We start from the raw sequence: 13,244 nt of genomic DNA, 5'->3' as shown, positions 1-13,244 counted from the left end.
GAACCTGCGATAGTAGCCAGCTAGACCTAGAAATTGACGAATTTCAGTAGGTGTCTTTGGTGCTGACCAGTTCTCGATGGCCTTAATTTTGGAAGGGTCCACGTGTATACCTTCTTCGCTAACTACATGGCCCAAGAATTCGACTCGCCGAATCCAAAATTCGCACTTCGAGAACTTCGTGTAGAGCTTCTCCGATCGCAATGTTTCTAAGATTTTACGGAGATGTTGACTATGCTCCTCCTTACTTCGAGAGTAGATGAGTATGTCATCAATGAAGACGATGACGAACTGATCCAAGTAAGGACGACACACCCTATTCATCAGATCCATGAATACTGCGGGCGCGTTACTTAATCCGAATGGCATCACTACAAACTCGTAGTGCCCATAACGAGTTCGGAAGGCTGTCATGGGAACATCCTCCTCTAACACTTGTAGTTGGTGGTATCCAGATCGCAGATCTATCTTCGAGAACTAGTTGGCTCCTTGAAGTTGATCAAATAAATCGTCAATGTGGGGCAAGGGGTAACGATTTTTAATGGTAAGTTTGTTGAGTTCTCTATAGTCGATGCACATGCGAAACAATCCATCTTTCTTCTTGACGAACAAGACCGGTGCTCCCCATGGTGAGAAGCTTGGTCGAATGAATCCCTTCTTGAGAAGTTCGTTAAGTTGACTGGAAAGTTCCTGCATTTCAGCCGGTGCCAGACGATAAGGAGATTTGGCTACGGGGGTAGCCCCTGGCACTAAGTCGATTCTGAACTCGACTTGGCGTTGTGGTGGTAAACCGGGAAGTTCTTCTGGGAATATGTCGGGAAAGTCGCGTACTTCTGGGATTTTCTGGGTGTCTTTCAGTTCTTGATTGGTATCGACGACGTGTGCGAGAAATGCATGGTACTCCTTCCGCAAGCACTTCTGGGCTTGAATGCACGAAATGATGCGAAGGCTCGTACTAGGTTTGTCGCCGTAGATAATTAAAGTTTCGTTGTTAGGAAGGTTAAGACGAACTGCTTTTTCGAAGCACATAATGTCGGCACGCAGAAGACTCAACCAATCCATACTGATGATAACGTCGAAACATTTAATGGTAACTGGCATGAGATCTATCTTGAAAGTATGGCTATCTAAAGTTAAAGTACAACCTACGTATATGCAGTTTGTACTCTCTGTTTTCCCGTTAGCCATTTCTACTGTGAATGAATTATCTAATGTACATGGTTTTTGTTTAAGCAGGTGTGCAAATTTGTGACTTACAAAACTTTTCTCAGCTCCACTATCGAAAAGTATGCAAGCATATGAGTTATCGTGGAGGAACGTACCAGTAACTATCGTAGGATCAGCTACTGCTTCCTCGTGACCTAGAGCCATAACTCTTCCTACTCCGCCAGCCATCCCCGCTTTAGGGCAGTTCCTCTTGTAATGGCCCACCTCGCCAAATCCATAGCAAGTTTGGCCCATCCCGGCGTTTGGGGCCTGGGCGGCTTGAGCTGTTGGAGCCTTGCAGTAACGGGCGGTGTGCCCCTTCTTGTTGCAGTTAGAGCACTGCATCTCCCTGCAAGGTCTGTGGTGGTGGAAGTTGCACTTGGTGCACTTCGGGAGAGTTCCAGCATATGTTTTTGCTGGTAAGAGGTTCGCAGGGGCAACAGGAGTCACTGTGGCAGCATTGATCGCCACAAGTTGTTGCGTATTGGAGGATCCTTGCAGAGCCCCTCTTTTCCTCTTATTCCACCCCTTCTTGTGGTAGTTGGGGTTGGATTTTTGTTGTACAGGTGTAGGGATTGTTGTGTTCTGGGGTTTCCGGTGATCGATGAGGGATTGTGCTAGTTCCTTTGCGCTATCAAAGGTAATAGGTCTGGAAGCGATCACACTTGACTGGATCTGGGGCGACAGTCCCCAGATATATCTCTCGATCTTTTTGCTCTGGAGAGCAACCATGTCGGGGCATAAGTTTACCAAATCACAGAACCTATTTGTGTAGGTAGTGATGTCGGATCCAACCATTTGCAGACCCCAGAATTCTTGCTCAAGCTTTTGTATTTCACCTCGAGGACAGTATTCCTTCACCAGCATGTCTTTCAACTTTTCCCAGCTGATGGAGTACGCCACCACCAAAGTTAGATAGTTAACATGGCTGTTCCACCATGTTAGAGCTCGGTCAGAGAAGGTACAAGCTGCGAACTTGACCTTGCTGCCTTCTTGGCATCCGCAGATCTCGAAGACAGATTCCATCTTCTCAATCCATTGTCTCAACACCATAACACCCCCAGTTCCATTGAAGCTGCGGGGTTTGGCGTTAGTGAAGTCCTTGTAGGTGCACTCCCGAGGGTGTCCATGGCTTTCGCCGTGGTTCGAGGGTGGTGCACCTGTTCTTGATCCACTAGGGGCAGGCGCGTTGATTGCTGACACAGCAGCTGCAACTGCGGCTGTGAAAGCTGCCTGGAACATAGTGGCATCAAAGGCATTAGGTGGTTGGAGGGGTACAGGTGGTGGTATCGGTGCTTTGTTGTTTGGGTTACGTCTTGTACTTCTGCGTGGCGGCATCTTTAACTATATGTTTAAAAGATGACGACATGGATAAGAATAAATGATTTATGAATGTGTCTCATGGACTAAATCCCCATAGCCCAACAACAGAAGGAATAGCTAAAGTAGACGACTAACTAAGGTACTTATAGTAAGACCAAATACCCATATGGTATTTCTTTATGGTTGTGTTGGTAAGTCTTTAGACTTGTTGCCATATCACAACCATTCTTGGGCATATTCTAATCACTCCTCGGACCAGCATAGTTGATCAGGCTATGCCATTCCCAAGACTGACTATATATCCCCAGGCTTACTTGTGATATCCAACAATCGTAATAGTTTTGTTCTTGTCGTTGTGACACTGATTTTAGTATGAATGTAGGCACGTATACTTTGTTAAATATTTTATTATTTAAAAGTATAACTCTGAGACAGAGTGTTTTAATCCCATGTATTTATAGTTAGTATATCTTTTATGGGTTGATATACTATATTCACTATAAACAATGCTCTGATACCAATCTGTCACACCCCAAAACCACGAACGGCGGAAACGTTCAGGGGTGGAGGACGTCATGTACAGTATCACAACAGTGTAATATAATAAACAAGCAACAACATCATCCATTGCATTATAGGTAAAGTTTAATACATGTGTGTTCTTTCATTGTAATAAGACACCAAAAAAATATACAATCAAAATAAAAGACGAGACTTGTCTGCTCCATCTTCTCAAAACCTGGCCTCTGTACCAGTCTACTGAGGACCTGAGAATACAAGTTATTTTGAAAGCGAGTATCAGCTTTAAAGCTGGTGAATTCATGAGTATATAAGTGTCATTGCCTTATTTGTGAAAATCTGTTATGAAATCCATGTAAACCTTTAAATGAAAATGTTGTGTTAAGTATGAAATCCCTAGAAAAACCCTTATTTTCTATAAGTATGAAATGTAGTCTTCTACCAAGACACGAATGTTCTGTACGTATGAAGTGTAGTCTTCTACCAAGACCCAAATGTTTTGTTATGACTATGTAAAATGATAGTTTTTTCCTTTCTATTGGCTAGTACCTAAGTACATAGTCTAACTCCTCGTTTATGTGAAAGATATCACAAAATAAAGTAAACAGGAAAAATATAATCATGCAAGTGTTAGTCGGAGGTACTGGTGCTAACAAGACGAATGTAAATGTTGACCCGAGGTACTAGGGCTAACATATTACATATAACCTAATGGACATCCGAAGATTGTCCAATTGTCCTCTGTAGCAGCAGCAGGTGGAAGGAAGGGTTAGTCCCTGTAAAGGTACTCCTAGTATAAGTAATAACCGTAGGCATCCGTAGATGTTCATTACCCACTGTTGCTAACAGATGGGTTCCGGAATGGTTAGTCCCGTACATATATCCCGAGGTACTGTGGGATAGAGGCCCATCTAGGTATCCCGAGGTACTATGGGATAGGGTCCTGTCTTAGATATTCCGAGGTACTGTCGAATAGGCAGGAAGATTTACATAGAAGGTACTAATAAGTCATCCTCGCAATTCAAGATACAAGTATTCCTGTTAATGTACACAGATAAGTGTATCTACGTAAAGGTACTCATGTAATGCGTTCATGTAAACGTGTTCATGTGTCATGTAAGGATATGTAAACATATTCATGTATCAGGTAATGTACTAGTATAGACTCATGAATGAACTGACTCTTGTGTGACTCCTTGTAATAGAAGTAATGTTTGATATCTTCAAATTATCCCTATGATAATCTATTGTAATATAACTAGTTGACCATGTAAGTTTACCCACTCTTACTACTCAAGGGTATGCGAAACTAAATGAAAGATGCAAACTATGACATCAATACATATATAAGAATATAAGTGTATATGCATAGTTTAGTTCAAGAATGAAAAATGGTTTTTGTAAGACATCTTATGGGTTTTGAACAATAATTAACAATGACTTGATGTCATTTTAATAAACATTTCTGAAGTAAAACATTTGGTAACAATGTGTTTTTAAGATGTAAAACTATTTCATGCATCACATTTTGTAGCATGTGAAATCTGTTAAATGACAAACACAGTTATAAAATACGTATCATTGATTTAATAACATGTTTGTTTCTACTTGTATTCCCCCCCCCCCATTAAAGCATTTAAAATCATTTAAAACATTGATTAGGGGTATGAACTCACCTGTAGTTGGTGATTGGAATGAACTGAACGGTATAGGATGGCTAGGTGTCAAGCGAGGACTGGTGCACACACTACGATCCTAATGAACATATAATCACACATATATGCACTCAATTAGACTCAAAAGACTAATTGATAATGTTTAAGACATCCTAGACATAGATAACACTTTATATAAGTGTTTTAAGCCATAAGGATTTCATCTAAGCTATTGTGGGACAGGGTATTTGTGTTTAGGGTTTCCAAAGGACCCTATATGAGATTTTACTCTCCATAAACCATCACACATGGAGTTTACGGTTGTAAACTCTTGAGTTTACGGCCGTAAACTCCCAAACATGTGTGTTTGGTGTGTTTTGAAGTCCCAAATGCTTTCTAGAATTATCCTAACTAAGTGGCTAAGTCCTTGGAAGGGTTTAAGGTCTAGAAGTACTCCAAATAGGAGTTTACGGCCTCAAGGCCATTTCCCCTTGGAGTTTATGGCCGTAAACTCCCTTGGGGTGTTGTTTTCGTTGTTTTCAAGCCTCTTGCTTTTGAAGGACATGTTCTAGATAATTGTTTAAGGCAAATGAGGACCCTAGGCACACTTTGGTGCCATTCCTTTGAGTTTACGGCCCAAGAGCAGTCTCTTTGCCGTAAACTCACTTTGATAAGTGATTTTGGTGAGGTTTGGTCCTTCATTTTAAGTGGAACAATTTCTTGTAAAGGTCTAGGGCTTTAGGAGAAATGAAAACACCCTTTATGTCCATTTATATGGAGTTTACGGCCTAAGCTTCACTTGGGCCGTAAACTCACTTTTGTTTGTGTCATTTGATGTGTTTAAGACCTTAAACTACATGGGAAAATAGCCTAGATGCAAGCCTTAAAGTCCTTAAGTCCTCAAATCACCATTTTGGGTTAGAATATGGAGTTTACGGCCTATGAGAGTTCTGGGCCGTAAACTCCCAATCTTGGGTGGATTTGTGTATGTTTTCTTGTCCCTAACATGCATACATAATGGTCTAAGGCTTTATCATAACACAAGTGTCGGTTTTGGCTTCGTTTCGGGAGTTTACCGCCCAAGAACACCTTGGGGAGTAAACTCCTAGATCTAATGATTTAGCCATCTAAATCATGTTATAAGCATCTAATAAGTATTCTAACACTACTAGAAAGAGTTACTCACAATCTGGGATAAAAAACCGAAGATCCGTTAGAGAGAAAATGGCTTTTCTCTAGTTGGAATTGTGAATAATGAATTAATTTAATTCAGAAAACTATTTATAGTCCTAAAATATTTTGACAGAAAATATTTTTATTCTCGAACTTGGATTGTAACATCATGAAACTTGAAATGTTCAAATTTCACAAACCCAGGAGCATCCACTCTCCTGATATCTCCTTAAAGTGTAAACCCTAATGTACACAAACTTGTTTGGAAAAGTCTGAAAATCACTGAAATTGGACTGGCTTCTATTGAATAGATATTGTTCGTACAAATGGAAATTTCGGGTTGTCACACATATAATCATGAAAAATTGATATTAGCCATTGTAAATGAATTAGAACAAACATTACACCATCTAAAACAAGTTTTATAACACCAAAACAGTTTAGGGTAATGTTTCTAGTCCATTTCCAGCAACAAAAGTCGAAAATCTGCATTCTGTGGCTCCTACTCGTCGAGTGCACGAACCTACTCGCCGAGTAGGTTGAAGATACACATGAACTCGGCGAGTCCCCCCATGGACTCGGCGAGTTCATTAGGCAGACAACAAGTTTTTCGACGTTTTCCAATATTTTGCATCAAGTATCAAACAAACAAGCCTAGGCTCTGATACCACTGATGGGTTTTGAGCATTCTAACACTTCCTAAGTGTACATGCAACCCTAATAAACCTTGGATCTATGTTTGTCTAAGATACATGCAAATAATTATTTTTCCAAGGTTCATATCCTAACTAGCATGGCATGGGGAACATGATTCAAATAAAGCTAGTAGAAATACTTACCTTGTAGTTGTAGTTGATTCCTTGGAGTTTTAGAGCCTAGCACCAATAGTGTGGATGCCTCAAATGGAAATCACAAATCACTACAAACTTGGAACTTTGAGAGAATAGTCACTACTATCTTGAAATCGGCCCTCTTGCTTTACTCACCTCAACTAGTATGATTTTAAGAACCAAAGCCTCCTTTATATAGTGTGGTGGAATAGGGTTACATCCATGTAAACCCTAATACCCATGTCTCTTCATTTCCATGAGATCCATGGGTTAAAGCTCCATGGAGTATCCATGGACTTTCCATGCAAGCCTAGCCCATTCCAAATAAGCATTAGCCCACAATATATAAATGTAGAAGCCCATATTTAATTAGTAATACTTTTGATCTCTAAATTAATCCTAGATTAATTATAGATCAATACTAATTAAATAATATGATCTTAATATATTAGAACTTATAATATATTAATAAATCATAACTTATACTATTCTCAAAAGATTATCCATAAATTGTTCGGGTGAAGTGCAACCCAAATGGACCATGCCGGGTCGGGTCAAGCACATACCAAATATAGTTGTGGACTTAGACACTATATCCAACAAGAACAGCTGTCACGACAGCTGAGACTGCATCTTGAAATGTAGCTGCATGAATCTGAAGAGTTGGTGTTTCGCTAATGGGTTGATTTCTTTTCTTCGGCGACATGATTCTGTAACACGAAAGAAAAGGAGTTCGTGAGCTTTTATGGTTGAACCTAGATGTATTTCGATCGTTCATGTAAGGAGTAGGAGTATGTTCTCGGGGTTTTGACTTACATCCCTATGATGCAGTCCTAGTACAGAGTAAAAGTAAGTTCGTAGAATGGTCACAAGGCATTTGTAATTCAAACTGGTGTTCCATTGGTTGGTGAATAAAATGATCCAACCTTTAAAAGAGAATTGGGAATGATCCCTGAGCTAAATTACCCTAGTTCAATAACTTGACTAGAGTGGGTTTCAGATAGACTCCAACGATAGTATGATGAAAGTATTGGAACGAAGCGTGACACATAAATTAGCCGACTGTCAATATCATTGATATTCATGACGTAGTAAGTTTGGGAAAATTGACCTTGTAGAAGGTCTTACATCATATCCGGAGTAGAAAGGTTTTGGCCGTATAAAAGCCTAACTAAAAGTACTTACAGTACAAGATAGTTACATAGAAAAATGCCACATAGGACATAGACAGGAAAACGATTCCTTTAAAACAAGGAAGGAAAATAAAGCATTCCCTACTAGTGACGGTCATCCCTCTGGTGAACTCTCAGTTTAGCCAGTTGACGTTCCATATCAAGCAGGTGTATTTCGTACACCCTCTGGTGTACTTGAAGTTCTATGAATTTGGCTCGTGTTTCAGCTATTGCTTGCAACAGGGTCTCATGGTCTCTCGCAGATCTCTCATGAGTGTGTTCAAGGCGATTGGTGTGGATGGTATGCATTCTTGCATTGGCATCAACCTCTGCGATACGATGGAGAGCTGTCCTGCCCTGAATCTCGTTCCGGGAAACTCTACGGACCAGAATTGGAAGAATTCTGTCTGCTGAGCTTCCTGCGCTGATGTTGTAGAAGCTTTGGTCTCCATTAAACGGCATAAGTTGCTCTTGCTCTTTCGCTCCATGTCTCTAAACATTCTATCCAAGGAGGCGTCGGGCCATGAAAAGCCGGGCCAGGGTTAGGAATTGGAATGGGAGCTACCGGGGGTAGGTTTTCAACTTCTGGCTCGGAGTTAGCATCATCCAAAAGGTCTTCAGCATGGTGATCATTCAAAGGGATTGGATGATCATCCTCTGGTTCTTCTCCAAACCATCCAGCGTTGCCTTCATTCGGGAGGTACGGGTTGCCGTGGGGATGGAGTCCAGCCATGTTATGTACGCGAGAATTTAGGTAAAGAACTAATAATTAGACGTACTAACTAGATAGTTATAAGACAATCTTCATTAGTTAAATAACTATTTGTAAAGTGCATACCAGTTATATGTAATCAAAACAGGATAGGCCTTCGAATAAGTGACCTTAACTCCAAATTCACAAGGAACAGGGGTAAAGCAAAATTTCACAGATTCTAAGTCTATATCATCCCAGTTACATATAACCTTAATGTATCCACTTAGCAACTATTGATCTAGTAATGAAGATCTTTTTATTTCTTAAGTAAGAAATTGTAGTAACACAAAATACTCATATAGTATTTTAGCCTTATGGTCTGTTCTAGAATTCTCATTGTGGTAGTGTTGGTAAGTTTTTAGACTTGTTTCCATATCACAACCATTCTTGGGCATATGCTAATCACTCCTCGGACCAGCATAGTTGATCAGGCTATTCCACTCCCAAGACTGACCATACATCCCCGAGCTTACTTGTGATATTCAACAATCGTAATACTTTTGTTCTTGTCATTGCGACACTGCTTTTAGTATGAATGCAGGTATGTATACTTAGTTAAATATTTTATTATTTAAAACTATAAACTCCCGGTCAGAGTATTTTTAATCCAATTGAATTTATAGTTAGTATATCTTTTATGGGTTGATATACTCAATTCACTATAAATAATGCTCTGATACAAATATGTCACACCCCAAAACTGAGAACGGCAGAAACATTTTGGGGCGGAGGACGTCATGTAAAGTATCACAACAATGCAAAGTAGTAAACAAGCAACAACATCATCCATTGCATTAATAATATAATTTTAAATACAAGTGTGTTCTCTCAAAGTATAAAACAACATAATGAATATTCAAAATAAATGACGAGTCTTGACCGCTCCATCTTCACAAAACCTGGTTGTCGTACTTGTCTATTTGTGACCTGAGAATACAAGTTATTTTGAAAGCGAGTATCAACAATAAAGCCGGTGAATTCATAAGTATTTTAATGTCGTTGGTTTGTAAAACTGTAAAAAGAAAAGACTTGTAATTGTTTGAATGAACGTTTGTATAAGTATGAAAATGTTTGTAAGTAATTGTAAACGTTTGAAAACCCTAGAAAATCTCGTATTTCCTACTAGTATAAAAAGTAGTCTTCTACCAAGACCCGACTGTTTTGAAAGTAGCCTTCTACCAAGACCCGATTGTTTTTAAAGTATGAACATTTACTTAAGTGAAGGTTTTTCCTTGTACAACTATTATTATTCAAATCTAATCTACCTCATCGATTATGTGAATGTGACACAAAGTAAAGGTAATAAGGAAAATAATATAATAACTAGAATTGTATCCTTTTGTATTTCTCGTATGTAAAGTGTAAGTACTGTAGTACTTATAATAAGTGACTACTATTGTACTAATTGCCTTAGAATGAGTATTAAGGTATCATGTGACATCTAGATCCCATACTAAACGCTCTTCCTGTCAAAAGATTTTGGGAACCAAACGCGACCCCTGCAATGATTGCAAATCGTGAACATCCACATTATGATTATATGATCATGTATACCCAATATAACAATCACCTTTTGTTTAGAAAATGCATTAGGGATTCATTGGTATAGTTAGATCCTGTACTTGTTCCATGTTATAACACCTTATTATGTATGTTATGTTATCGTGTATTGTATCTCTTCATATAATATGTAATGTATTAGTATTCTTGTAATTGTATTTCCGTAATTGTATCTCTTCATATAGTAAGTGCTGTATTAGTATAGACTCATGAACGAACTGACTCTTGTGTGATTCCTTATACTTGGAATAGTAAGTAGTATCTCCTAAGTATACATATTATAGCTACTAGTAATGTACGTGTATAACCGAAGTATGCCTTTGCTACCCAAAGGTACTGAACTGACTAATGTAACTTTTATGTCTATATATGTATACATGATATATAACTAATATTTAGACGACATTCGGACGATTAACCGATGCCCTAAGGCCATGTTCCAACGAGGAAAAGGAAATAAAGCGAGCTAGCCGTCCTAAGTCCTTTAAACATTACCTATATAGCTATACATATATGGGCATGCATTTGACAATATAAAAGTATAAAAGAAGTTTTGTAAAACCTTTGAAAAGTTTAATAAGTAAGAAATGATGACTTGATGTTAGTTTGTAAAATGATTTGAAAGCAGTTTGTTTGATAAGAACAATTTTAAGTATAAGTAAAACCTTTGTTTGAAACACAACTGTAACAGAGCTTGAAAGGAAACATACCCTATGTAAGATAGTTTGATAAAGAGCTTTAACATGTAAAAACATTTTAGTAAGTCATTTGGAAGAAGTATCCTGAGTAAACAGCTAAAAGTGTAGTAAATACTTTTGTATGCTAGTTATTAATCAAATGTGATTGATGTACTAACTAGCATGATTCAACTTGTATTCCACCCCTCATAAAAGCATTCATAAACATTTAAAAACATTTAACAGGGTTATTTTAAGGGGTATGAACTCACCTGTAGTGAGTGGATTGGATGGAAGTGTTGAACAAGGTGATAGGTGTCAAGTGAAGACTTGAACACACTCAATGATCCTATTAACATATCAACACATATATATGTAACTAATTAGTGATCATAACACTAATTAAACAAGTAAAAACACCCTAGGACATGGAAAAACACTTTGATTCAAGTGCTAGAAGTACCAAGGGTTGCATCTAAGGGTTGTATAGCCACTTAAGGGAGTTTTCGGTCCAAGTGGTATGTTTCTAGTGGTTTTCGGTCCAAATGGTTGGCCGAAAACTCTTGATCTTTGTTGCATAAGGTGATTTACAAGGGCTTTCAAACAAGCAATGAAGTGTTCTAGGGCCAATACTAAGCATTAGGAAAGGCTTAAAGTCATTTTGCATCTTTCATAAGGGTTTTCGGTCTAAGGAGATGTACTAGACCGAAAACACCTTTGTTCTTGGATAAATGGATGTTTTCAAGGCCCTAAATTAAGCATCCTTACTAGATAACAAGTATAGGAGATATATACTTACAATATGAAAGCAAAGAAGGTGTTTTCGGCCCAAAACACTAGTGTGTGTTCTTGGAGAACACTTGAAGATCTAAGAAAACGGAATGATTTCATGGATGAAATCATGTAAGATCACTAGATAAAGGAAGAGATCGACTAAACAAGGAAGGAAACACTTACAATCTTGAAGATCTCAAAAAATCTTTGGATGATACTTGAGAGAGAATTGTTCTTTACTTGGAAATGGGAAAAATAACATAAATGACTAAGTGTCATTTATATACCCTTTAGGGTTTTCGGCCTTGACACTATTTTGGGCCAAAAACTCTAAACTCTTGGAGTCTTACGACTCAAATGATGTACAAAATAATCGTAAAGTATAATTCCTTTCGTTTATGCTTTTGAAGAATTAATATTAAAACACCCAAACGGACTTTAAACCGCGCTAAAAATTTGCAGAAAATAATTTGACTTTTTAATTGAAGTGTTTGACTGTAGAGCTCATACAAATGAAAATTTCAGGCTGTCACAGTCGTCATGAATCGGAAATCGGGAAACAAAAAATGGACAGGGAGAATGATTATAATCCACGTCTCAGTCCATATGATATCTAGAATGGAGGAATATATGATCCCATATCTAATGGACAAGTCATTTACAAGGTCACAGTTCAACAAAGACTTGAAGAGCTACGATTGCCAGTTAGGTTTTGAAGTCTTACTCAATAATAGTTTTAGAGTTATCCAAGTGGGAGACTGTTGGATTAATGTCTAAGTCCATAACTATATTTGGTATGTATTTGACCCGACCTGACATGGTCCATTTGGGTTGCACTTCACCGACACAATTTATACGGATAGTCTTTTGAGAATAGTATATTTATGATTTATATTTGTATATTACAAGTTATAATATATTAATATGGAATCATATTATTTAATTAGTATTGATCAAGACTTAATTAATTAAGTGATTAAAATGAACTAATTAAATATGGACTCTTATATATGTGGAATGGGCTAAGTTCATTTAGATTGGGCTAAGCTTTCATGGATAGTCCATGGAGTGTTTAACCCATGGATCATATCAAATGAAAGGTCATGGGTTTAACCCTAGTCACCACACTATATAAAGATGCCCTTGGTTGGTGAAATTGGGACTAGTGTGGGTACAAAAAAAGGGCAAGGCCGATTTCACTAGAGAGAACCAAAGTATCCTTATTCTCAAGGTTATTCCAAGTGTTCATGGTGTTGTGTGAACCATTTGAGGTGTCACACTTGGGGCACTAGGGACTCAAGCTTCATGAAGAGAAGATTACAATAAAGAGGTATGTATTCTAAGTTGTTACATTACTATGTATCAATATTTTGGTATGCTAGTTAGGATAATACCTAGGATATTCATATTTGCATGTATAATAGAGAAAACATAGATCCAAGGTATTTAGAGTTGCATGTACACTTAGGAGTGTTAGAATGCTCAAAACCCAACAACGATGTCGCAGATAACCAGGGCAGCTCTGGTGGATCCGGAGGTGGACCTGAATCACAAGGTCATGGTGGAAATTAAGGTGTTATTTCCCTGACTTGATGGCTTGAGAA

The sequence above is a fragment of the Lactuca sativa genome, chromosome 5, assembly GCF_002870075.4.
Source record: "Lactuca sativa cultivar Salinas chromosome 5, Lsat_Salinas_v11, whole genome shotgun sequence".
Taxonomy (NCBI): domain Eukaryota; kingdom Viridiplantae; phylum Streptophyta; class Magnoliopsida; order Asterales; family Asteraceae; genus Lactuca; species Lactuca sativa.
Note: the sequence above shows the minus strand (reverse complement) of the source record.